This window comes from Dipodomys merriami, unplaced genomic scaffold, assembly GCF_024711535.1.
Source record: "Dipodomys merriami isolate MVZ:Mamm:240054 unplaced genomic scaffold, mDipMer1.0.p SCAF_2, whole genome shotgun sequence".
Lineage (NCBI taxonomy): Eukaryota > Metazoa > Chordata > Mammalia > Rodentia > Heteromyidae > Dipodomys > Dipodomys merriami.
Window position 1 is genome coordinate 51,020,382 of NW_027203381.1, and position 27,420 is coordinate 51,047,801.

Consider the following 27,420-nt stretch of genomic DNA (forward strand, 5'->3'; position numbering starts at 1 on the left):
GGTTTGTACATACAGTCGAATATGATTGGGCTTTAAAATAAACTATGATGGTGCTACAGCCTAGAGGAAGCCTGAAGATATTATGCTAAAATGAATTCCCCCATGTATAGTTCTATGCACAAATGTACTGACTGCCATCCAATAGACAGATAGAAAATGGAATGGTAATAGCTGTGGAATGGGAGGAGATGGGGAACACTGAAACATTGTTTCGTGGTACAGTTTCAATTCCCTAAGTTGACCAACTTCAGAGATGGGGCAATGAACATACCCACAACACTTAAAAATGGTTAAAATGGCAAATCTTACATATGTTTCACCAAAATGAAAAGAAAAAAGAACACACCACACAGAATCTTCAGCCTGACAATAGTGGAAGAGAGAAATCATACTGTAATAACATTATAAATTTGTGGTTTCGAGATGGTATCCAGCTGATTTTTATTTTTGATACAAATTGGCCTATGACCTTAGACACCTTGTTTTGGGGTGCATTTACTGCAATCTGGTGGCCAACGGGTGGCAATGTAGACATTGGAGGACAAAGAGGATCACTAGATTAAAAATAAAATATTACTGTTTTCACCATCCATTCACTCAGTCAGTATAAATTTATTAAAATTAATATTTTTTTGCATTGCTGAGGATTGATCCCAGGGCCAATGCACTATCAGTGAAACATTTTTAAAAGCCTCTACTATATAATTGGTACATTGCTAAGCCTGGGGATTAAAAGGATGAACAAACTGTCCTGATTTCTACCTGAGGTAGGGCCTGCAGTCCGGTCACATTCTCCAAATGCTATACAGAACAGTAAAAACACATGGGGCGGGGGTCAACCCTGAAAATGAAGAAAAAGTGTAATTTCTCTTCCTTCCGCCTCCCTTCCTCCCTTCCTTTTTTTCCCCTGTCACTCCCTCCCTCCCTCCCTTCCTTTCTCTCTTCCTTCTCTCCTTTTTTTTTCTTTTTGTGTTCATCCTGGGACTTGAACTTGAACTCAGGGCCTGGGCACTGTCTCTGAGCTTTTTTGCTCAAGGCTAGTGCTCTACCACTTGAGCCACAGCTCCACTTCTGGCTTTTTTTTCCCCTCAGCCTCCTGAGTAGCTAGGATTACAAACGTGAACTACCAATACCAACTGAAAGCATAATTTCTTTCCTATAGGAATGTGTAATTCCTGTGTAATTCATGCTAATCTAGTTTCTTTTTTCTTTTCTTTCTCTATTTTCTCTTCTCTTCTTTCTGTGCCAGTACTGAGGCTTGAACTTAGGGCTTGGGCACTGTTTCTTAGCTTTTTCACTCAAGGCTGGCATTCTACTACTTGAGCCAAAGCTCCACTTCTGACTTTTTGCTATTTAGTTGAATGTAAGATTTTCACAGACTTTTCTGCCCCTGCTGGCTTCAAACTGTGATCCTCTGGTCTCAGTCTTCTGAGTAGTTAGCATTATAGGTGTGAGCCACCTTACCTTAATTTCTAAAAGGCCCTTAAAGATGTTTTATTCCTGGCATCTCATTTGATAATCACAAGATGCACATTATTACCCAGGATTTGGTCTGGAGGTGACACAGAAATGAGTGGAGAGTTTGGTTTCCAGAAGGTTCTGGAATCAAAAAATGCAGGAAATCACACCAGTCTCTCTTGCACTGGTTCCAAAAGGAAACATCCAACAAGCCTACCTCTCTTCCCACTCAGTGAGGCAGGTTAATCTGCTGCTTCTGACTCCTGAATTCATTATCTCTTGGCCCAGTTGCCTGGCAACTGGTTTCTTTTAGAATTTGGTTGAGTTACAGAGTTTTAAAGCCATGGCATTCCTCTAATAGAATATAAAATTGTCTGTGACATGAAACATCAATAAAACTTCCTTTATCCAGGTGGCAACTATGAGCCTTTCTCAGAAAAGATGGGAATCGCCTACCCTAAAATTTGCAGGCTATTGGTAAAGAATGAGGGGACAAAGAACAATGTTTTGCATCACAGTCTGCTCATGGCTGTCACTGAATATGACACGGTTGATAGATTCATATTTCATTCGGTGAACTTAAGACTAAAGATAGGGCTGGGAATGTAGCCCAGCGGTGGAGGGTTTGTCTAGTATGGAAGCCCTACTCAAGTGCGGGGAAGTGGGTTGGGGAGAGAAGCAACTCTGATAAAGACTGCCATTCAGTAGAGATTCTTCCTTTCCAGATAATTCCAAAACTAAATGTGTGATGGATTGAGTAGGTAAGGAAAGTGTGTTGATGATGTTGTGACTGAGAGAAATAAGGGACACACAAATGCACAAATTCAGAAAGAATGGACTAGAAGGGTAGGAATTTGTATGACAGCCTCGCTTGTAAATCGTGCACAGACATGCTCATGAGTAGGCCCAGGTAGGTGTGTGTGAACATGTATATCTAAGTATGTGTGTGCACATGAGAATACCCAGGCTGAGAAGGCATTGTCCAACCCCAGTAGCTGTAGACTTGCCCACTGTCCAATCCTTTATCCTTAGTATAATTCACCTCTGAAAGGGAGCAGGGCTCCTTGGGACACAAGTTGTTTAGTGGGACACAGAGGACAGTGTAGCTCCAGAGCACCTGGCAAGTTAAGTAAGGAAGTGCTTAATATATGTTAGGGTCATATCCCTAAAACAGGGGAGCCAGGTGCAAGGACTGTTATTCAGCTCAACCTGGGATGACATGAGCACTGATGAATTCTAAACCACTGAACAATATAGGAATGGCATGTGCCTGACATGCCAATAACACCAAAATCAATAAATATATGGAGAAAGGAAGACTGTGGCCCATGGGCAGCTGGCAAATGTGGAAGGAGGAATGTAACAGGAGAGCTGGCTCTTGCCACTAGCCTAAAGAGGGGTAGAAAACTGGATGATAAATCCAGAGGGAGGGTTTCCTGAAAAGCATAAGAACTGCCTGGTCTTAGTGTCCTCTCAGAGTGCTGCTCAGTGGCCAAGTGAAAAAATAATGGCCACAAAGGGCAAAACAGGACCGTTTGTGTATCAGAATTATGATCACCAAAGCCAGGTATGGTAGTGCATGCTTGCAGTCCCAGCTATTTAGAAGCAGTAGCAAGAACATCATGGTCTGAGGCCAACCTCAGACCATGAGAAAGCCAGAATCTATCTTAAAAAATGAAATAAGCCAGATACCAGTGACTCATGATTGTAAATCCTAGCTAGGAAGGAGGCTGAGACTAGAGGTTCATGGTTCCAAGCCAGGCTGGGCAGGAAAGTCCACTCCTATCTACAGGTAAGCACCAAAATCCCTATCAAAGAAGTGGAGGTGTGGCTTAAGTGGCAGAATGCTAGTCATGAGCCAAAAAGCTAAGGGAAGGCACACAGGCCCCGAGTTCAAGCCTTAGGACCAGCACACACTCATACACACACAGACACACACAAATAAATAGCCTGACAATCATCAAAAAATAATACCATACAGAAGTATTTTTTTAAAAATAAATTTCCTCTGTGGGAAGAAAGTATAACAGGTTTGGAGACATTTTGTTTTTTCAAGTCCTTAGGTGGGCAATGAGACATTATGGGTAGTACATTATCCCTGTGTCACAGGCGATTGTTTCTAGGACCCCCGTGGGTACCCAAATCCTAGATGCCCAATTTCCCTTGTATAAATGGTGTTGTGTCTGCATCTAACCTATGCACACCTTTGTGTGCATGTCTAGATAAATGATTATCCCAAGCACCATACAAGTCCCACATAATAGCTGTTACACTGTGTTGCCTAGGGTAAATGACAAGAAGAATTTGTTCCCCCGAACATCTGTGATCTATGATTGGCTGGATTTGTAGATGGGAATATGAGAATACAGAGGGCCTGACGGTGTCACCCAGAAGAGAGAGACTCTTGTATACAAACAGAAGGAGGGGGTGAAAGTGCATCCCAGGAGCTGTTGGGACTCTCTGAACTGTATTCTTTCCCATTAATGGAATCATTCTCACCTAAACCATCAGTCCTTCATAATGGAACTCCCCATTTAACCTGGGTCTCTGCTGATCCCATCTTGGTCCAAAAGATCTGTGGTGTTTTCCTTCTGCATACCCTGTTCTCAGCTCACTGCACCTGCGCCTCAGGGGTGGGAGTTGAGGGGGGGGCTGCTCTACAACTCCGACCTTGCTCTATGCCCCCCTGACCCTGTGCTTTCTCCCTCTGGCTGTGGTTCCTTGTTAACATGGGGCCTCTCTCCTAGGATTAAGAGCTGTCAGAGCCTGTTTCCTGTAAGCTAGTCAGACCCATGATATTATCCAGCGAACAAAGCAAAACTTCTAGGTGGTCACTGTTGAATACCGAATCCTTGCTGGCTGAACATGTCATGAAAACTCCCATGTTTCCTATAACTCAATCCATGCTAATCTCACCTGGAACTCTCTGCACGTGAGAGCAGCTGATATGGGCCATACCACCTGGTTTAAGGGCTTGGATCTAATAGCTGGGATTGACTGCTGAATCCATGCTCGGATTGATCCGTTCATGTAAAGGAAGGTTATCTCTCATCCCTAAGCTCCACTCCTCCTAGGAGGCCACTAGAGAGATGGAGACATTGGAGCCAAGAGCTCGAGGAGGCTGAAGCAAGGAGCCCACTGCGTCCTCCAGGAGAGAGCAGGCTGACAGAATAGCACAGACTTGTCTATGAAAAGGAATGTGCAGAACCAAGTCCTGGGTTTGCTTTACTTTAAACATAGAAAAAAAATTCCCAGAAGAGAACATACCATAAGAGGGTGGGATGTAGCTGTTCTCAGCCCAGCATTTAAGCAGGCAGTGTACTTGTGGAGGAGAAGCTTAGAAATACCCGTCTACCCTATTACCAGTCCTGCAGGAGTCCAATTTTCTTGTAGGACAGCACCACCTGGTGACTACTTCAAGGAATAACCCTATAAGTACCCTTAACAGTCCCAATGTGAAAAGCAGAGCAAACAAACCATGAGAAACAAACACTATCCTCATTAGGATAGTGCCAAAGCCTTCCCTTCTGTTTGCTATCTCTTACAAATAAGTTAATCCTAGCTCAGAAAACTCCCTGCTTCAAAAGTACAGCGTGCCAGGCTCCCTGTGCCTCCCTCCCTCCCTCCCTCCCTTCCCTTTCCTTCCTTCTCTCTCCCTCTCCCTCCCTTCTCCCCCACAAAACCACAGAACACTTTTCCCCTCTTCTACCCCAAAGCCGATGTAGAAAGTTCCTCCCAAGAGCAGGTCCTTCCCCTCCCCCTGAGACAACCCACTGTATGCTCAGAGAAGGGAATTCTTTGTGTGAACAAGAGTGTGAACAGACTGGGGTGGGAGTTATACTTCCATTAGGGCCATCAGTGACTCCAGAGCAGGTGGGCAGAAAATAGGGGAGTGACTAAGCACAGGCTCTTAGTATAGTCTAATCCTCCTCTTTGAGAGAAAGGATAAGAGTGCCTTATCTCTGTGTTAGACAGGAGACGAGTCATTCCTTCCATGCATTCAATAAATATTTGAGTCTCAACTCTGCACCTTCTTCATGGTAAAGAATGAGGACTGTTATTGCCCTTGTTGAAGGTTATCTTTTGGAATAATACACACACACACACACACACACACACACACACACACACACACACACATTTGAAGCACTGAGATTCCATCTCACTCCAGTCTGAATGGCTACTATAAAGAATATGAAACACGAATGCTGGCAGGGTTGCAGGGGAGAAAAAGGAACTTGAATACACAATCAGGCAGAATGTAAATTAGCGCAACCACTCTGGAAATTAGTATAGAGAATGCTCATAAATCCAAAAATATAACGACCCTATGATCTAGCAATACTACTCTTGGACACTTATCCAAAGGATTGTAAGTCAAGATACAACAGAGACATCTGTACACCCATGTTTATTACAGTACTATTCACAATAGCCAAGTCATGGAAAGAGCCTAGATGCCCCACAATTAATGAATGAAGAAAATGTCACCCTCTCCACATTTTATTCATCAATCAGGAAAATGTATGACATTTTTGTTAAGTTTAATTCCTCACACCTTATGTGGTTTTGGCCTATATAAGCTTTGTGCTCACTGTATTCAGGGCTGCTGGTCTTTGAGACAAGAGTCCACCAGCAGTCCTCCGGCTCTCCAATAATGACTCCCAATTTGGCCTTTTAAAAGGTGGTTTCCCTGCTTTCTTGTGACTGAGTTCTGTTACAACAGTTTTCTCTCTTTAGTTAGGCCTAAAGTAAAAAAAAAATATATTGAAAACACATACAGGGCCATATACATATATAGAGAGTCAAGCTGACTAATGGATGGGTACAATCAGGAATGAGATACATAGTGTGAGCCCTCTAAACAATGATCTTGCAGTTCAACAACACAAATATCAGGAAGCTGAAATGAGTCTTGACCAAGGTGGGTAAGAATGAAAAGGAGGGGAGCGTATGAATGGAGAGGAATGGGAAGGCAAATACGGCCATAACACTCAATGTGCATACATGAAAACTGAAGTAGAAAATCTGAGGAGATGGGAGGGATGGGATAGAAGTAGGGGTGGAAGACTGATGGAAGTGGTGACTGATCAAGATGATCTGTACACATACATGAGTATGTTACACTGAGACACTTTTGTACCACTATTCAAAGAAAGCAGTAAAAAGATATGCCTTGGGCATCCATCCATCCATTTCAGATCAGAAGTTGACTGCCTGGCTGGTAGGATATATCTGCCAGGTTTTATATGAACTAAGAGTAGTTTTTATTGTTTTTAAGTGGCTGAAAAAAACGCCAAAAGAGGACTACTTCACAATATGTGAAATAATGTATGAAATTAAACGTGTAACTTGTTGTTTTCTAGTCACTTTGGTCCTGTACAACCGTATTTTAATTTCTCTTATCAGTATATACCTATTGTGCCATACTAGATTTTGCACCTATAATCCTAGCTACTCAGAAGGCTGAGATCTGAGGATTGTAGTTCAAGGCAAGCCCAGGCAGGAAAGTCCTCAAGACTCTTATCTTCAAGGAACCACCAGAAAACCAGAAGTGGAGCTGTGGTGGGAAGTGGTAGAGCACTAACCTTGAGCAGAAAAGCTCAGGGACAGCACCCAAGCCCTGAGTTTAAGCCCCACAACTGAAAAAAAAAAATATTGGATTTCAGATGTCACATTTCATGGCACATTTTGTAGCATGTGCATTGTTATCAATTCAGGTAACACTGAATCAGGTAGTGCAAGAAGCATCACAGAGGGCAACAGTTAAAAAACTGAAAAAAAAATACAATTCATCATCACAGCAGATTTTTCTTCCTTTAGTAAGCTTCTGAGTGGCTCATTGTTAGCAGAACAAGAAAAGTTATCAGTTTGTCCTAAATTATATTGGTTGTAGCAGCTCAAAAATGTGTATAGAAAAAGTAAACTACTAGCCTTTATTCAAAAATAGTTGCTTCAGCTAGTTGTCGCTGGTTCATACCTATATTCCTACTTACTCAGGAGGCTGAGATTCTGGTTCAAAGCCAGACTAGGCAGAAAAGTCTAAAGGGACTATCATCTCTTAAGCACCAAAATGCTGGACTTGAGGAGTGGCTCAAGTGGTCATGCACCAGCAGCCGTGAGCAAGGAAGAGTTCAAGCCCCATACACACACACACACACACACACACACACACACACACACACACACACACACACACACACACACACACACACGTTAATAAAAGCCCAGGTGACTGGAGTTAAGTGGTTTTCCTTGGTTGTGTTGGTATCACTGCTAACCATGCCAAGTGAGTGCTGAGGCTGTGTGACTAACATGCTCATTTATCAGCAGTGCTTGTAGTGAGAGTGGAGAGAGATTCTGAAAGACTTATGGAAACACTAATTTAGTGGCCCTGCAGTGGGATCCTCTAAGTTACTACTGGTGATGCTAAACACATACATGGGAGAGGAACAAGCTTGGTTGGAGAAACTTAGAAAACTGGTGAAAATCCAGTGTTTCAATTCTATTGTTATCTACTGTGTTTTTCAACACCATCTACTCTGCAAAAAGTCCTTGAATCTGTAATGAGCTATTGACCAGCTCAAATCATCAAGGCATTTATTTACTTCTGAGGACATGGTCAGCTCCCTGGATGTCTAGCAGGGATAGAGGCTGAGTGTCCTGACTTACCTGGAGTGCTTCGATGGCTAGGCCATGGTAAAGTGATCAGGGGTGGGGTGGGGGTAGGGAGAGGTTACTGGGGCTTAAACTCAGAACCTCAAGCTCTCAATTTTATTGTAAAGGTGATGTACAGAGGGGTTACAGTTACATAAGTCAGGTATTTCTTTATGAACAGTGTCACCTCTTCCCTCATTTTCTCCCAGTTTTTTCCCTCCTGACCTCCAACCTTCTAAGTTGTATAGTTCATTTTCAGCATAGTGTCTAGTGAATATCACTGCTGAATTACTTCACCCTGTCCCACCACTTCTGTACTTCCCCTTCCCCTTCCCAAATCAAGTAAACTTACATACGAGACAAAGGTACAGAACTAAAAAACAGCAACAAAAAGGGGAAAAACAGAAAAAAAAGAACCACAAACAGTACAATAAAGTATACATAGTACCATAAGTAAACCTCATTTCTTGGGGTTCATTTCAATAAGCATCATTTTATATGATCGTATGCACATAGCTATTGAGCCCTTGAGCTCCTCTTCTAAGGTGATTGGCTTTTTTACTTTAGCCTGGGACTCTACCACTTGAGCCACAGCTTCACTTCCAGTTTTTGGTGGTTAATTGGAGGTAATAGTCTCACAGATTTTCCTGCCCTGGCTGGCTTCACACTTCAATCCTCAGATCTCAGTCTTTTGAATAGCTAGGATTACATTACAGGAGTGAACCATGGGCACCCGGGTAATGTTTTACCATGAAATTTTGAGTTCAGGGCTCAAATGAAATGTTTTTGAGAAGAGACAAATCATTGACAATCTTTATGATTAAGCATTGAATTGCTTCTGGAATTTGCTATTGTTGAAGACTGATTTGTTAAGTAATTTAACCTAAAATTATAAGGCAAAAGTGCATTTGTATGCAAATTTCCTGTCACAGAGTCATTTAGAAGACAGTAGTGTCTGTTTGGTAAATAAAGTTATCTGTTTTACTTCCTGTGCTAAGTTAAAGCAGGAAGAGAGATCTCTATTTCCACACAAATTTCCGAGATATTTTTTCTAATCTCCAATAACAATTCCTGGAGTGTTAAGTTCCTTATACTGTTCAATGAAAATTTCCAAATTCCAAAAATTTAAAGGACTTGCCTCTTTCCTCTTGGCCCATCTTTTCCAGGTATCCAAAGATGGAACCTGAAGGATTGTCCTCCACATTGTTTTCCCAGGTGCACAGACAACAGGCAAGCCACTGAAGATATGTGCAGACTGCCTGACACACGCAGGACAATCCCACCTGAGCCTGGCTGTAAACATTGCACTGTGGGCCTAGCCTATAAGGCTCTGAGGCCAAGCTGTGAGGCCAGGAAAGGGCTGAGAGGATGGAAGACTAAAAACTGTATCCTGCGAAGGTCAAGCTGTCTAGGCAAGACAGATGTAGAGCTCTTTGAGCATTTAAAAAGCATGAGACATTGGATAAGGGAATACTTACCCTATTCTCTGCCTGCACCTGCAGTCTACCCTTCCCTTAATACTAAACTCATGTAACCCCTGTTTCCTTGCTCAGAACCCATAAAAACCCACTCCTGTCCCAGCTCTTTGCACAGTCTCCAAGCCTGTGGAAAGGCTGTGTCTCTTGCTGCTACATCTCAGCAAACATCCTTGCCTGTGGAAGTCTGGCCTGTTTCCTTCCTTTCTCTTCCATTTTCCTAACACATTAAACCGTGAAATCAAGGAGATTCCACTTAACTTTCAATCAGAAGTGATTAATTTACAATATAATGGAATGTTGACAGGAAGATAGTAAGACCCAAGAGAATTTATGAATTTCATGTATGTTTCATATGTTCACTTTAAATCAACATGGAGGAAATAACTAAGGTCAGAGGACACATCTTGGGTCATCATAAGCGAATTGTGAGCTGGAAGGTAAAGTTTTATTCTAAGTGTCTCCAGCTGTAACTGAGGGCCTATGGGAAGCCATTCACTAAACAAGGGCCTGAAAACACAGTGCTACTATAATTGATTAAAGTATATGTTATTTAATTTAACTTGATTAATTTTGTGCTGGTACTGGAACTTGAACTCAGGGCCTGAGTGCTGTTCTTTAGCTTTTTCATTCAAGGGAAGTGCTCCACCATTTGAGCCACAGCTCCACTTTCAGCTTTTTGGTGGATTGGCAATGAGTCTCAGATACTTTATTGCTTAAGTTAACTTCGAACCCCTATTCTCACTTAGATCCTTGTTTCCTGAGTAGGTAGAATTATAGGCATGAGCAACCAGCACCTGACTAATTTTATTATTATTAGCTATGTTATTTTAAAGTTGTGTATTGATAATCATTACAAGGATAGTTTTGTAGAGAAAGCAAAGTATCATCATCTCATTTCTTTCCCTTCCTTCCTTCTTTCCTTCCTTCCTTTTTGCTTTCTTCCTTCTTTCCTTTCTCCCTTTCTTTCTTTCTTTCTTTCTTTCTTTCTTTCTTTCTTTCTTTCTTTCTTTCTTTCTTTCTTTCTTTCTTTCTTTCTTCTTTCTTTCCCTTCCTTCCTTCCTTTCTTTTCCTTCCTTCCTTTCTTTTTCTTTCTTTCTTTCTTTCTCCCTGCCTTCCTCTCTCCCTCCTTCCCTGCCTTCCTCCCTCCCTCCTTTTCTCTCTTTCTTTCTTTCTTTCTCTCTCTCTTTCTTTCTTTCTCCCTCCCTCCCCCCTCTCTCTTTCTTTCTTTCTTTTCTTTTCTTTCTTTCTTTCTTTCTTTGTCTCTCTTTCTCTTTCTTTCTTTCTTTTTTCCTTCCTTCCTTCCTTCCTTCCTTCCTTCCTTTCTTTCTTTCTTTCTTTCTTTCTTTCTTTCTTTCTTTCTTTCTTTCTTTCTTTCTTTCTTTCTTTCTTTCTTTCTTTCTTTCTTTCTGCCTCCCTCCCCCTCTCTCTCTTTCTTTCTTTCCTTCTTTCCATTTCTCTCATTTTAAAGCTTGATTTAATTTCTTTGAGGCAAGGTCTCACTATATAGCCTAGGGTGGCCTTGAATACATGTTTTTCCTACTTCAGCCTCCTGAGTACTGGTATTACAGGAGTATACTGCCACATTTAGCTTCACCCCTTTTTTAAAGATGATTTTTATAATTTCTAGCTTAGGTCTTTTTCTAATATCAGTAAGAAATTTTGCTTTTATATTCCTCCAATATTATGAAGTGTCAAAGTATGTTCATTCATAGTCAAACTAACATAATAAAAGTTTAATCTGGCTGGCACACTATGAACTAGTGGGAATGTTCTCTCAAACTCCTTTGTTACCCTTCTCAAATTACGATTGAGCTTGCAATTTGATTTGTGAATCTTATCGCTATGGAGCCATCAAAAGATTAAGTTGACATATATTTAATCTCTGAAATAACATTAATATCTTATGATCTATGTAGTATTTTAACTTAGATTACCAGATAGCAAAGCTGAACAGAAACACTGCAGGAAAAGTAACGAGGTTAAGATCTGTTGGAGACCCGAAACCTGCCTGAGAATGCTCTGGCCTCTTTCAAACACCTAATTGACAAGTAGCCGTTCTTGGAAATTCCAAGGTGCATATTTAGATAATATTTGGCTAACCATAAATATTCCTTTAGCCCTAAACAAACTACATTTGGCTAACCATAAATATTCCCTCAGCCCTAAGTAAACTACATTTGGCTAACCATAAAACTTCTCTTATCTCCAGCCCTAAGCAAACGGCACCTGGCTAACCATAAATGTCTCTTAAAGAAATCACAGGAGACACCTTTAAGATTAGCACAATGGCCATAGGATAAGCACGACCCATCCCTGAACCTGGGACTTCTCACCCTTGCTTCTGCGAAGTTTTTCATTCTTTCCCTTCCCCTGTCCCTTCAGGTATATAAACCCTGCCTCACTTTAATAAAGCAGACCTTGACGCGACTCAGAGTGGCTCTGTCTTTCTTAATGCGCTTGGTCTCGATCCTCTCTCGCCCCCCTTGGTTCTTTTAGGAGGTGCCCCCTCGGATCCCCCACAAAATTACCTGGCCTGCTGGACGGGTCAAAGATCCCTAATGACTCCGGATACAAAATTTCCAACAAAATACTAGCAAGCTGAATGCATATTAAAAGAAGAATAAGCCACAACCATGGTGAGAGTTATTCCTTCCTGACTGGGATGCAAGGACAGTTTAAAATATGCAAATCAAACAGAATGAAGGCTAAAAGTCACAAGATCTTCTCCATAGATGCAAAATTCAACACCTTTTCTTGATAATTGAGTCATAGGAGGATTTTCTCTTGGAAAAATGAAAGCCACACATGAAAAGCCATAGCTGACATCATACTCTGTGCTGAGAAACTGCAAGTTTTTGTTTATGATTGGAAACAAGGCATCATGTCTATCCAGTGCAGCACTAGAAGTCCTAGACAGAGCAATTAAGCAAGAAAAAGAAATAGAAGGTGTCCACGTTAGAAAGAAAGATCCAAAACCATCTGTTCACAGATGGCATGATCCTATAGGTAGAAAACATTAAGATTCCACCCAGAAAGGTTAGAATAAATAAATTCAGTAGCTACAGGACACAGAATCAATTACATTTCTATATAAAAAGAGAAATAAAGAAGTGCTTGGATGTCGCCGAGGTGGAGGAATGGGGTTAGGGAACATTATGTCCATAGAAATCCCTGAGGCAGCCTTGGCCGAAGAGCAGAAGGAAATGGAAGATAAAGTGACTAGTCCAGAGAAAGGTGAAGAAGCAGAATTAAAAGCAAGATATCCTCACCTGGGACAAAAGCCTGTGGGTTCAGATTTTCTAAGGAAACAATTGCAGAAAGGGCAAAACTATTTTGGTTCTGGAGATTACAACATGGTTAAAGCAAAGATGAAGAACAAGCAACTGCCCACTGCAGCTCCAGACAAGACAGAGGTCACTGGGGACCACATTCCTACTCCACAGGACCTTCCTCAGTGGAAACCATCCCTCATGCTAGCAAGCTGGCTGGCTGATTAAAAAAGCTGAACTGCATGAATCTTCTAATTCTCATTATTCCTCCTTAATATGTTACTTATCCACTTCTGTTTCCTTTCATTCACTAAGTCTTTTGAGACTGACAGTTTTGCAGGTAGTGGTAGTGTGTGCTACTATTGTAAGAGACTGTTCCTGTGTAGAGGTTTTGACTAGCTTAACAGTGCACTGATGAGAAGGACATGGAATAATTGTATATATTACCTAACTTCTAATGTAGGACTGGTTCCAACAAGTAACAAAGCAAGTTGTACCATTTTAATGTTTTGGCTTTCTTTCTCCATCTTAATTATAGCTTCATACGCTAACTCCTGTTTAATATGACCTCTCTTGTTTTGATTTCTTTTGTATTTCCTTCTGGATTTTGTAAAATGGAAGTTTAAGACCACAGTTGGAAGGCAGGTCATATAACTCAAACACAAGTTGATGGGGCTCCAAAAGATTGGAATACTGTCTTTAATGGCCTTCAAACTGTCTCAGCGTTCACAGTAGAATCTCCCTTGGGCAATATTTGTTCCATTCCAGTATAACTTGTGTGGCTTCAGTGCTTAGCAGCTGTTGATGAAGCTCATCCCCAGTTTTGTGGCATTATAACCCTTTCATGGTAGAAGATGTGAATGAAGCGTGCATGTGCAGTGATTGTGTTGCATTCACTTTTGTGCCATTTTTGTATATACAATAGTTTTGTACAACCTTTCACAAATGTCTGTGTTAATTTCACATATAGGAAAGTAGATAATGTGCCAACCAGAAGCACAAGAGTTCCTTAAAAAACAAAAACAACAACAACAGCAAAAAACTATGTCCTTACATGTAGCTTTTGTATAATAGTTTACAAATTGGGGCTTATAGAATACCAAACTGAAATCTTGGCTCAGTCTGCCATAGAGTTAAGCTTTTTCATTTGCTACTAATATCCCTGACTTTCAGTGGCCTTGTGCAAATGTGGTATGTTGCTTAGGCAGAATATATCATTTTGAAAATTACAATTAGTATAATGTATATAAACTTTATAAATGTAAGCTTGTTACTTCCACACTCAACTTTAGGGACACTACAGGGCTTGCATATTATGCCACCTCACCCCACCCCCATCTCCCTGATTTCTTTACTCTTCGTGTTGGCTGTTTGATTTTATATGAAAGCATAAGTGGACACTGTCTTTTATAACAATAATGATGCTTTCTTTCTTTCTTTCTTTTTTTTTTTAGGTCCGGTTGTGGGGCCTGAACTCTGGGCCTGGGCGCTGTCCCTCAGCTCTTCAGCTCAAGGCTAGCGCTCTACCACTTGAGCTACAGTGCCACTTCCGGCTTTTTTCTTTTTGCTTATGTGGTGCTGAGGAATCGAACCCAGGGCCTCAGGCATGCAAGGCAAGCGCTGTACCACTAAGCCACCTTCCCAGCCCCAATGCTTTCTTTCTAACTTCTCAGTTAACCACTCTTAGTCCCATGTTGCTCATATTTGACAGCTATTTAAAGTTATTTAAATAAAAAAGAGAAATAAAAATGAAATTAAGAAAATCCCATTTATCAAAATATAAAAACAGTAAAATACTTAAGAATTTACTTAACCAAAGAGGTAAAAGTCTTGTATACTGAAAACTAGTAAACAGTGATGTAATAAACTAAATAACATACAAATAAATGAAAAGACATCTTGTGTTTGTGACTTTGTTACAAAGTGTATGCTATACAAAGCTACTACAGATTCAATATTAACCCTCTGAAGATATTTCTCCTCTCCTCTTCTTCTCCCTTTCCTTTCTCTTCTTTTCTTTCTTTCTTTTTCCTTCCCTTCCCTCCCTTTCTTTTCTTCTTTTCAAGCAATGTGTTGCTCTAATAGCCAAGGCTGGTCTTGGGCTTACCATCCTCTTTTCATACCCTCTCAGGTGTAGAGATTACAGGCATGGTTACTATGCCTGGTCCATGAAAATCTTAATGGCATTTTCTATAGAAATTAAAACATAATCCTAAAATTCATAAAAGACCATAAGTAGACAAAACAACCTTGTGAGAGAAAAACAAAGCTGGAGGCATCATACTTCCTGCTTTCAAACATAGAGATATGGTAATTAAAGTTAACAGCTAACAAAGCCCTGAAGTAAGTCCTTGCATATGGTCAACTGATTTTTATTTTTTTATTTTTTATTTTTATTTTTGTCGGTCGTGGAGCCTGAACTCTGGGCCTGGGCCCTGTCCCTCAGCTCTTCAGCTCAAGGCTAGTGCTCTACACTTGAGCCATAGTGCCACTTTCGGTTTTTTCTGCTTATGTGGTGCTGAGGAATTGAACCCAGGGCCTCATGCATGCAAGGCAAGCACTCTACCACTGAGCCACCTTCCCAGCCCCTCAACTGATTTTTAACTAGGAGGAAAGGACAGTCTCTTCAACGTGTTATTAGGAAAACTGCATATCCAAATGCTAAAGAATGAGCTTTTATTTTATACTATATACAAAAATCAACTCAAAATGGATTGAAGACATAAATGTAAGAACTGAAACTATACGACCTGTAGAAAATGACACAGGGAAAAGCTTCTTGACATGGGTTTGGCCACTGGTTTCTGGACATAGCCCTCAATCACAGGCAGGTAAGTGGGGCCATTACAAACTAAAGAGCTTCCACACAGCAGTAGAAACAATTCAGAGAAGAGAAAGCAGCCATGGAATGGAGAAAATGTAGGAAATCATAGATTTGATAAGGGGCTAGTTTCTAAAATATGTAAGGAATGATTCCAACTCTACAGCACAAACTGAATAACCCTCAAATTGGGCAAGAGACAGACATTTCTTGAAATAAGATGTACAAATAACCAACAGGTTGTAAAAAGGTGCTCAACATCACTAATTATCAGGGAAATATGAATGAAATCCACAAGGAGCCATCACCCCATGATTGCTGGCCAGGCTGTCATCAAAAAGTGAATGCTAGCAAGTGTTGGCAAGGCTGTGGAGAACTTAGAATTCTTCTCCTCTATTGGTGGGAATGAAAACTCCTCTATTGGTGGGAATGAAAAAAATGATGCTGTTTCTATGGAAACCAGTCTGGAACTCCCTAAAATAAAAATAAAATTAGAACTACCCCATAACCCAGCTACCTCTAGCTATTCCCCCCTCCCCCCCCCACCAAACTCAAAACCAAGAGATAGCAGCAATGCTTGTGTTCACTGGGGCATTATTCACAATAGGCAACCTAGAAGTCCATTCACTGTGCTGGGTATGACCCATGTTGGCGTGACTTCACTGAAGAATGCTTTGGTGTTGTGAACTGAATAATTGGAGTTTTGAAATTACCCTAGAAACCCTTTCACCTGTGTTTCTAAATGAGCACCTGGACACAGATGACTAAAATCATGGATAATTTACACTTAGCAGATGGGGATAGGCTTAGGCTGAAAACTGTCAGCAGAACCAAAATCAGCGTGGAGAGGCTCTGCCTCCCTCTACCTGCCAGGGAGCATTCTTCATCCAGCCAGTGACAAGGGCTACCAACATCAAGCTCCTTTGTCACTTGTGGGCTGGACCAAAGACCATTACTATATCTAAGCTAAATGTCAGGCAACCTTGCTTCTGAGAAAATATCATGAAGCCAAGAGAAAGAAATGGACCTAAATACCCTATACACACTCTCCACTAGGCCAACATCTCTCTCTCTCTCTCTATGCCTTTTAGCTCCAGGGAGTATTTACAAAGTAGCTAATGACAGTATGCTCTCACACTAAGATGATTCCAAAATACAGTGCTGTGTGAAGTACTTCAGTTATATAGCTTGCCACCCATCACTGGCACAGGATGAAAATACTGCTTTCTCTATGCTATTTAACTGGTCCTATTTAGCACTCTGTGTTCCTTTGTAGAATGAAAACCTATATTTGTTAGGAAATGGAAAGACTTGGGAAAAAAATCATAGTAAGTGAAGTAAGCCAGACCCAAAGAAAATAGGTCCCATGGTTTCCCTTAATTGCAATAATTAGCATACATCTAGGCTAATCCTAGCAGATGAGCAGAAAAGCTCAATAGCTATGTGCATATGACCATATAAGATGATGCTAAACTCCCAATGACTGAAATAGAGAAAACAATCAAAATTTCATATGGAGTAACAAAAGACCGAGAATAGCCAAAGCAATTCTAGGCAAAAGAAACAATGCGGGAGGGATCACAATACCAGATTTCAAGCTCTACTACAGAGCCATAATAACAAAGACAGCTTCGTATTGGCACATGTCTCCCTGATGTGTGGATGTTAAATCTGAAATGCAAGGCGATACTACAAAGTAAACAGGACTTGAGAAAAAAAGGACCTCCACTCAATTTGTCATATCATTTATAAATGACTCCATGTTCTTGACCATATATATGGTGTGTGTGTATGTGTGTGTGTGTGTGTGTGTGTGTGTGTGTGTGTGTGTGTCTGTATGTGCTCATCTGAGGGAAGCTAGGAGGAGGACACAGAATCAGAGGGAAATGGGAAAATATACAACAGAGGGGCCCATCAGCTGCACTAGACATTGATAAAAATGAACTAAACAACTCAAGGGCAGCAATGGAAGGGAGAGAATGAGCAGGAAAGAGGGAACAGCTTATACAAAGCAAAAGGAAAGAAATGTACATATCAACTGATGGGGAAGAAATAGTTGTATTGTCAAAGCTCATAGAATTCACAAACATTATAGGCCATGATAATGACAAATTGCCTTGTGAAGGTTAGAATGTGTTTGTGACTTTAACTAAGATCACTACCTCACAATACTCTGAAATTTGTGAAGTTTATGTAATCACTTAATCTCAATAAAAATTTAAAAAAAAACAAAAGCAAAAACAAACAAAAAGATGATGCTAAGCGAAATAAACGCCAAGACATGGACACAAGAGGTTTTTCTTTCTTGTTGTTTTTAATGTACTATGTGATTTTTTTTATTTCTTTTGTATGTTCTTCTCCCATGGTATATCCCTTGTCATCACAGTATTTGATTTTGGTACCCTGGTCTGTATATATGTTTATCTGAATTAGGGAAGAGAAGGGGAATAACAGAATAATGAGACAAAGGACAAGGGGGAACCAATGCAACAGCAATATTCACAAGACAATATGTTGGAAATTGGGGGGAAGAGTTTGAGGGGGAGCAAAAGTAGGAGAAAAAGGAGGGAAGGGGTAACAAGTTTGACAAAAATGTACTTATTACCTTACTTATGTAACTTTAACCCCTCTATACATCACCTTGACAATAAAAAATGAAAAAAAAGAAAACCTATAATGACATTAAAAAAATATTTCCTAAGACACCAGGGATATTCCCTCCCATGTCACATTAGTGAGTGAGACTCCATTTGAACCAAACTTTGAATAAACAGAACCGTCACAGATGTGGAATTTTGTCACAACTAGAAAAAAGGTCATTTCTCATTTGCGCTAAGTGGGCTGTTAATATGCTGCCATCCAGCGCTCTCCTCGCAGTGGGGCATTCATCCAACTCAACTTTATAAACAGAAATATAAGCTCATGTTTGTAATCCTAGCTACCCAGGAGGCTGAGATCTGAGGATACAGATCGAAAGGCAGCTGGGTGGGAAAGTCTGTGAGACTCTTATTTTCAATTACATACCAAACATGGAGCTATGGCTCAAGTTGTAGAGCACTGTCTTTAAGTGCAAAAGCTAAGGGACAGTGACCTAGGTCCTGAGTTCAAGTTCCAAGACGGTCACAAAGAAACAACAAACAAAAAACTAGAAATATATCCCACAAATTTTAGTTTTAGTAGGAAGGTCAGGCTTTTCTGACTCCAGGACCTTTGTGCCTGCATGGTGCTAATTTATACTGTACAGGGTTTCCATCAGTGGGTCACATTCTGCTGCCCAGTTTCCCACTATAGAGGCAATATTCCATGGATAATTCCAGAAACAAATTATAAGCTTAAATAACTTTTATTACATATGTTGTTATAACTGTTGTAGCTGCTGCTAATGTATTAAGTATGCATAAGTATGCATGTGTAGGAAAAGCATGGAATACATGTGATGTGGTACATCTTCCGTGCATCTAAGAAAAGCTGGCACACATTCAGGGGCACTACTTTTTTACCAGAACTGGCTTTTTGGCTTTGCCTGGTCTCCTGAGGACATCTCTGTAGACTGCTCATTGGAGCGTTCTGGGAATGTGGCTTAGCGGTAGAGTGCTTGCCTAGCAATGCATGAAGCCCTGGGTTCTATTCCTTAGTATCACATAAACAGAAAAGGCCGGAAGTGGTGCTGTGGCTTAAGTCGTAGAGGGCTAGCCTTGAGCAAAGAGAGGCTCAGGGACAGTGCCCCAGGCCCTGAGTTCAAGCCCCAGGACTGGCAAAAAAGAAAAAGAAAAGAATGTTCATTGAAAAGAGTTTGAGACAAGGTCAATGTCAGTAAGTGCTACGGAGTCAACAAGTGAATAAGCAAGAACACAGTGCGGGCAAACTTCTGAGTATACAAATTGTCCCATAAATCTAACAGCTGATCGATTTGTGGCATGCACTCACTCTTTGGGGACAGGCTGGCTTTGGCCTTGTCTCTGCCTTCCTTGTCAGGAGAGGCATGGACTTGTGGCTTGTCTCTACTGGCCTCTGATACTTCTGGAAAGGGGGAAGTCTGACCACTGCCGGCTCCTTCTCTCCTCCTGCACAGAGGCCTGGTGGTCATTCTCTGGGTCTGGGTCTGGGTCTGGGTCTGGTTCACTAGTGGTGCTGGTGAGTCACATGTTTACAGACTTCTGCAACTCGCCTAATTTCAGGGAACTGCCTTTCTTTTCCCCAGGAGAGGAAACACAAGTGGGCCTCTGACCTATGCTAGTCTTCTGTTTTCTGAGTACAGAATACAAGAATTTTCAAAAGATTTCACATTGTAGCTGTGTACACTGGTGGCTCACACCTAGAATCCTAGCTACTCAGGATGCTTAGAAGTTCAAAGCCAGCCTGGGGAGTTAGGTCTGTGAGATTTTTTTTTTTTCCTTTGGTACTGGTCCTGGGGCTTGCACTTGGGGGCTTACTCACTCTCCTTGAGCTTTTTTGCTCAAGGCTAATGTTCTACAACTTGAGCCACAGCTCCACTTCTGGCTTGTTATATTGGTTAACTGGAGATAAGAGAGTCCTCCTAGACTTTCCTGTCCCAGCTGGTGTTGAATCTCCATCAGATCTACTATTCCGGAGTAGCTAGGATTACAGGTTTGAACCACAGGTTTGAAGCTCCTCTAGGAGATTCTTATCAATTAATCACCAAAAAGCCAGCAGTGTTGCTGGATCAATTGGTGAAGCTGTAGCCTTGAGTGAAAAAACTAAAGGACAGTGCCTAGGCCCTGAGTTTAAGCCCCAGTACTGGCACGAGATTCTACGCTGTGAGTTGGCATTTACTCACTTTACGGTGATTTCTTTCCAACCTAAGACACAGAGGTAAACGTCTGCTGTCAAAGTGTGTTGCACTCGGCTATCCAAGGAAGAAAGGTGCTGTTTGTTTTCTGGACTGGGCCTCCACTGCACTCCAAAGGTTGCAAAACATTTTCATTACAAGAATGAAAAGAATGCAATCAAAACCCTAAAAAATTGATATTGTTCTTTTAACAGTAATAAACATGGCTTACTGCTTTTAAGTAGGGAGTTGTTTTGGCCAAATAATTCCCCAATTTCACAATGAATTGATTTAAAAAATAAAGATTAAAAAAATTTTTTGGTGCCAGTCTTAGACTTGAACACACAGGGCCTGAGTTTTGTCCCTTAGCTTCTACTCAAGACTAGTGCTCTACCACTTGAGCCACAGCTTCACTTTCGGCTTTTTTTTTTCCCCCTTGCTAGGGATAAGCTTTTAACTGTGATCCTCAGATCTCAGCTTTTGGAATAGTTAGGACTACATGCATAAGCCACTGGTGCTTGCTAACATTTCTTTTGTATGTGTGTGTCATGTACAATCTCCAGGGCTCCACAATGGCATACCTTATAAAGTGAAGTTCCTAATATAGATCAAATCTACATTCCCTACCACAGTACCCCACTACTCACTCTCATCCTCTTCATCCTTTACTCCATTAGGCAAGATAGGGTTCCTGCTGGACCTCTGCAGAGGCAGATTCTCTGGGCTTCTTTCATTGACTCCTTGGAGAACAGGGAACCTCGCTCATATGCTTTTACAGGTAAGTTTGCATCCATTATTATACATGTATATACCAAAGTCAAAACTGCTATAGCAATAAAGCATCTACCTTCTCATCATCCTCCACTAGTAAAATGCCACCTTTTTCTCTCTCTCTCTCTCTCTCTCTCTCTCTCTCTCTCTCTCTCTCTCTCTCTCTCTCTCTCTCTCTCTCTCTCTCTCTCTCTCTCTCTCTCTCTCTTGGCCCATTGTGGGGCTTGAACTTTGGGCTTGGGTGCTGTCCCTCAGCTCTTCAGCCCAAAGCGAGCGCTCTACCACTTGAGCCACAGCACCACTTCCAGTTTTCTAGTGGTTTATTGGAGATAAGAGTCTCATGGACTTTCCTGCCCGGGCTGGCTTTGAACCGTGATTCTCAGATCACAGCCTCCTGAGTAGGTAGGATTACAGGCGTGAGCTACCAGTGCCCAGCTTAAAATGCCCTAAGGAAGGCAGATGTGAGAGGTTTTTATGTGAACCTTTGCTATGGTAATACTGACCCACAAGCTGCCATTTACTTTGCTCATAAAATGAAATAATATTGGTGCTCTATTATTTATTTATTCTCTTAGTTTTTTTTTTCTTTTTTGGTGCTGGGGTTGAACTCAGGGCCTGGGCACTGTCTTTAAGTGATTTTGCTCAAGGTTAGTGCTCCACCACTTTGAACCAGCTTCATTTCTGGGTTTCAGGTGGCTAACTGGAAATAAGAGTCTCACAAACTTTCCTGCCTGGTCTGGCTTTGAACCTTGAGCCTCACATCTCAATTTCCTGAGTAGCTAGGATTATAGGTGTGAGCCACCAGTACCCTAGCTTCCCTTAGATTCTTATTTTAAGGACAATTTAAAAAAAAATCAGGGCTGAAAGTGCCTCTCACCTTGTACATCTCTAATACCCAGGGAAGCACCTACACAGAAGCCAAGCCAGGGATTCACAGATAATGTAAGCGTTCCCCTGGTAACTTCAGGTTTAGATGCAGTTGCTTCTGTTACACCAAAATAGCCTCTTTCTGAACCTTCTCCTTATAATATGGGTTAGTAAAACAGCAGTCAGGGAATTGTGGCCTATACAGCTTGCAGATGGGAAGATAAGTTGAAAAACTGAAACCCGCCTGACAATAAATTGGGAGCAAGGGACTACAACAGAATGAGAAGGTAAAAGGATAAGAATGAGGAAATGAGGATGTTAGTAAACCTTTTGTGCCACAGCTTTACAGGAAACAGAAAGAGGAACCAACCAATCAGAAAGCCATCCAATTCTCATTATTTAACCCAAGACCAATTGCTAACAAGGAAGACAGCCAAGATGGTGTATGTCTAGGCCATGTATGTGCTCTCTTGCTTGCTCACTTGTGCCAGCACTGAGACTTGAACTCAGGATGTGGGCACTATCTCAGCTTTTTAACTCAAGGCTGGTGTTCTACCACTTGAGCCACACCTCCAATTCTGGCATTTTGGTGGTTAATTGGAGATAAGAGTCTTGTAAACTTTTCTGCCCTGGCTGGCTTTGAGCCTCAACCCTCAGATCTCAGCCTCCTTAGAGTAGCTAAGGATTACATTACAGGAATGAGGCACTGGTGTCCAGCAAGTATATCTTTTTCTAATGTAGACTCACCAAATTGTTACACTTAGAGGGACTCACTGAGTGAATATTAATCCTAAGCCAGCACTTCTATCTCTTATGTGTCTCTTTTGTTAGGATTAGACAACACTGAATTCAGCTGTGTGTTGTACCAGCCAGTGGCTTTACCTGTCATTGTGTTCATTCCCATTTCCCCTGAGCAGCTATAAGAGCAGAAAGGGATGATCAGAAGGTCCTTTCTTTTATTTATTTTTGTCAATTGTGAGGCTTGAACTCTGGGCCTGAGCACTGTCCCTGAGCTCTTCAGCTTGAGGCAAGTGCTCTGCCACTTCCAGTATTCTGGTGGAGATAAGAGTCTCATGGACTTTCCTGCCCAGGCTGGCTTTGAACCATGATCCTCAGATCTCAGCCTCCTAAGTAGCTAGGATGACAGGTGTGAGCTACCAATGTCTGGCTTTGAAGGTCCTTTCTGTGGTGACTCTGGATATGATACAGCAGCAGGTGGTTACAGCAGCAGGTGGTAATGCAGAAATTCCTTCTGACAAGGCTTGGGCATAGGACAGTTTATGAATGCTTTCCAGTGGCCTGAAGAGCTCAGGACCAGTGTGTGACACTCACATTTTCCAGCACGATGTGGGTAATGCAGTGCCAGTGAAAAGCTTTGGTGGTGCTGAACAACCTGCTTACCCAGAACTGTAGTCGCAAAGATCTAGAAATGATACTTTTTGAGCTGGGCACCAGTGGCTCATGCCTGTAATCCTAGCTACTCAGGAGATTGAGATTTGAGGATCATGTTTCAATGCCAGCCTGGGCAGGAATGTCCGTGAGATTCAACAAACTACTCAGAAAAAAGCCTGAAGTGATGCTGTGGCCCAAAGCAGCTCAGGGACAGCACTCAGGCCCGGAGCTCAAGTCCCAGGACCGCCCCTCCCCGCCCCCAAAAAGAAATGCTTTTCTTATTCATAAACCATCAGTTGCTATAATGGGATAGTCTTTCCTACTCAGTCAACTTACCTGGGTCTCTTTAAGAGGAGAGGTGGGGCTTGTAGTCTTGCCATGAGCTAATTAGAATAAACCACACTCCTCTGCTGGGCCCACAGTGCTCCCTCCTCCCCATTAGTTCCCACGTGTCCTGCCATATGCTCTCTATGAGCAGCCTGCCCTGCCCCCACAGAGCTTTGCATTTGAAGTGATTGATAAAGCTGTTTCACATAGTCTCCTCACCCAGTCACAGCAGAGCTTGCAGCTGGTTGCAGGCATTCTGTGACTTTGGACAAATGTCCATTAACATGTCTTTATTACAGCTGTATCACACAGGGTAGGCTCACTGCCCAGAGCCTGTGCTGTCCCTAGTTCATGCTGGTAAAGAAATTCTGAAACCAGGGGGGACAGTTTCACTAATGCCTTAGCACAATGAATCACGGCTTCAGATGACAGGATCTAAATTCCTTTTTCAGTAAAAGAGTTGATTTCAGATTGAAACCAAAAATCCAAACCAAACAAAAAACCCCAAATAAACCCCCAAACAAGACATGGTATTAAGTGTTAATAATTTATTTATTATTTATTTATTTATTGCTTACAGTTCTTTATGTAGCCTGATCTACCTAAATAGTGCATTTTGGAGTAGTTTTAAAATATTTGTTCTTATTAAAGGTGATGTACAGAGTGATTGCAATTACCGTGATAAGAGTCTCGGGGCTTGCTTCAAACTGAGATCCTCGGATCTCTGCTTCCTGAGTAGCTAAGATTACAGTTGTGAGCCACCAGCACCCAGCATTACATCATGCTTGAAAAACTGAAATGATCTATCTAGAAGGCTAAGATCTGAGAATCTTGATTTAAAGCCAGACTGGGCAGGAAGTTTGTGAGACTCTTCTCCAATTAACTACCCAAAAGCCAGAAATGGAGCTGTAGTTCAAGTGGTAGAGAATTAGCCTTGAGTGAAAAAGCTAAGAGACAGCAAACTGGTATACACACATACCACCACCACCATCAACTGCAAAGAAAACCCAAAACAACAAGAACTAAAGCTGAAATAATCACTTTCAATGTCATGAGCTGATTTCAGCCCTAATAGTCAGGGGTATGTTTGGAACCTTTTCATAGACTTGAGTTGGCTAGACAATTTGCGGGCTCTTCTGGTCTCCATTCAAGGGAAAGTCCTGTAATCCACTGAAGAGTTTCACTGAAAACTATAAAACTGGCCAGGCGCTGGGGGTTCACACCTATCATCTCAGCTACTCATCCCACAAACTGGTAAATCTGGTGCATTTCTTTTCAAGCATCATTGCCCAGAATTCTTGGTGGACACTGCTGAGCAATTCCTTCCTCTTCCAACTCCTTCCTGTATGTTTTCCTCAGTTCCTGTCTTGGCTTCCCCAGTCTCCAGCAGAAAACTCACATCAATAATGAATGCATCCTTGCTTTCTAAATGAGTTCAAGTAGATGAAAACTCTGGATAGCATACCTGGTGTTAAGAACAAGGCTTTAATGTGTCCACTAAAGCTTCTTTATGTGGTGAAATTTAATCTCCATGGTGAAGTATTAAGATGGAATTTAATCTGTGGAGTTTAGAGGTGGGGCCTTTGGAAGGTGATTAGGATTAGATAAACTCATTAGGGTAGTGGCCCCATTTTTGAGCTGCTGGGTTTCATAAGAAGAGGGGGAACACACACACACACACACACACACACACACACACACACACACACACACACTTCTTTTTCCTTTGCTATGTGCTACCCTAAACTACCTGGAGACCAACAGATCACCAGGAGGCCACGAAAGACCATTAGAAGATTCAGTCTTTCAGTTGAAACCTCTTTTCTTTGTAAATATATCCAGCCTCAGATATTTCCATTATAGTAATACAAAATGATTACTATACTTGGTTAGGTCAATTATGCTTTTAGATTCAGGGATGCTGCCAATGGCCTTCCATGTGAGTGAGTGTAACTTATAGCAAATTCTTTGTGGCCTATGGACAGATCAGTGGCAAGAACTGGCCACTCTCAGGTATTTCTCACACAGACTGTGTTTTAGTAATGTGAATGAATGCTTTCAAATATGATGGCTTTAGATGGAAACTGGCTATTTTCATTTAACTCTAGAAGTTCACAGTGAGCCTGTGTTCTCACAAGGCCTCAAAGGTAAGGCAGCTGAACTTTGTGATCTGCTTTAGCCCTAGTTATGGAGTCAACAATTCCTCCTTAACCTCCAATTTGTATGTGGAAGCCCAAACTACCAATGTGACTGTACTGGACATGGAACCTTCAAGGAGGTTGCTAAGGTACAATGGGGTCATAGGACAGGTTGTAACCTGATGGGGGTGGTGTCCTCATAACAGGAAGAGACACCACATTTCACATCTCTCTCTCTCTCTCTCTCTCTCTCTCTCTCTCTCTCTATATATATATATATATACACATATATATATACATTCTCTCCATGAGAGAATACTGAAACAAGCAGTTGTCTGTGAGCCAGAAAGGGAGCTTTCCTTTACTAGAATCCAACACTGCTAGTGCCTCCATCTTAGATTTTCAGTCTGCAGAACTAATGTGAGTTATCTCAGGATCAATTCTCCATTGCCTGTCTCCACATCCAGTCACCTGAACCCTTCCCCAAGCCCAGGTTCTCCTCATCCCTACCACCCGGCTCAGGTTTGACTCCATGATTGCTTGTCTGGACTGCTGTCTTGTAAGGGGAATGTTCATGGTATTCCCATTCCACTCCTACACTCCTTAGCATCTCATCTGGCCATTGTACACCTGAAAGATGCTCTATCTAAAAATTAAATAATACTACCTCATATGGTCAAGTGCATACTGCCATAGGGGTACTTGATTCTTATTGTCTATGTGCATGAGGACAGAAAGCTGAGTCTTCAGCTCAGCCCATAGGGAGTGGGAGCATACCAAGCCCCTATGGAGCACAGCAACCATAATACAGGGACACATGACAGGTGAAAACAGAATGGAGAGGCACACTGATCTCAGTGGAGATGCTGGGGAGCTGCCCTATAGGAGTAGTTATTGTAGGGATGGCAGTGGCCTTGGAACACTGGGCCTGGGGTATAGAAGTATACCCCAGAGTTTGCCCTGCATGCTGGGTTCTCAATGCACATCCTGAGACCAAGAAATGAAGTCTCTGAGCGAAAGTAAATGGCTGTGGAGATAGCCACCCACTGGGGAACAGAAGAAGTCCCTGAGGACCTCTAATCTAAATCCTAATGAAACTGAGGATCTTAACTCAAATCTATGCAAAAACTGATAAACAATGTCAACCTGATAAAACTTTTTTGGCCAACCATGGTAAAACAAAATTTCAAAACTGAAAACATTGAATTCCTACTGCAGCTATGCTGAGGCAGCAAAGTTACTGTCCGTTGTGGGATCTGCTGTCTCTCTGCTTTTATTTGTCAAAACCTGCTTCCCTAAAAGCAAATGGTGGCCCCAAAAGGAAGACAAAAGTTATGGGAACTCCTCTCAGCCTAAAAAGACATGCAGTGTGTTTAACTGAAATGGTGACGTGAAAAACAGATTTACAGGGATGCAACGTTTTTGGTGGAGGCTGGTGTGCGCTATGGGGAAA

General features: G+C 41.7%; 1 protein-coding gene and 1 pseudogene across 1 annotated transcript in view; one reads left to right on the plus strand and one right to left on the minus strand.

Annotated features, from left to right (window-relative positions):
• The window catches only part of Gnal (G protein subunit alpha L), a 152,706-nt gene that overhangs the window by 122,280 nt on the left and 3,006 nt on the right, over positions 1–27,420 (minus strand). The gene's annotated exons all lie outside the window — the stretch shown is intronic.
• Positions 12,749–13,090, plus strand: LOC138832622 (cAMP-regulated phosphoprotein 19 pseudogene; annotated as a pseudogene).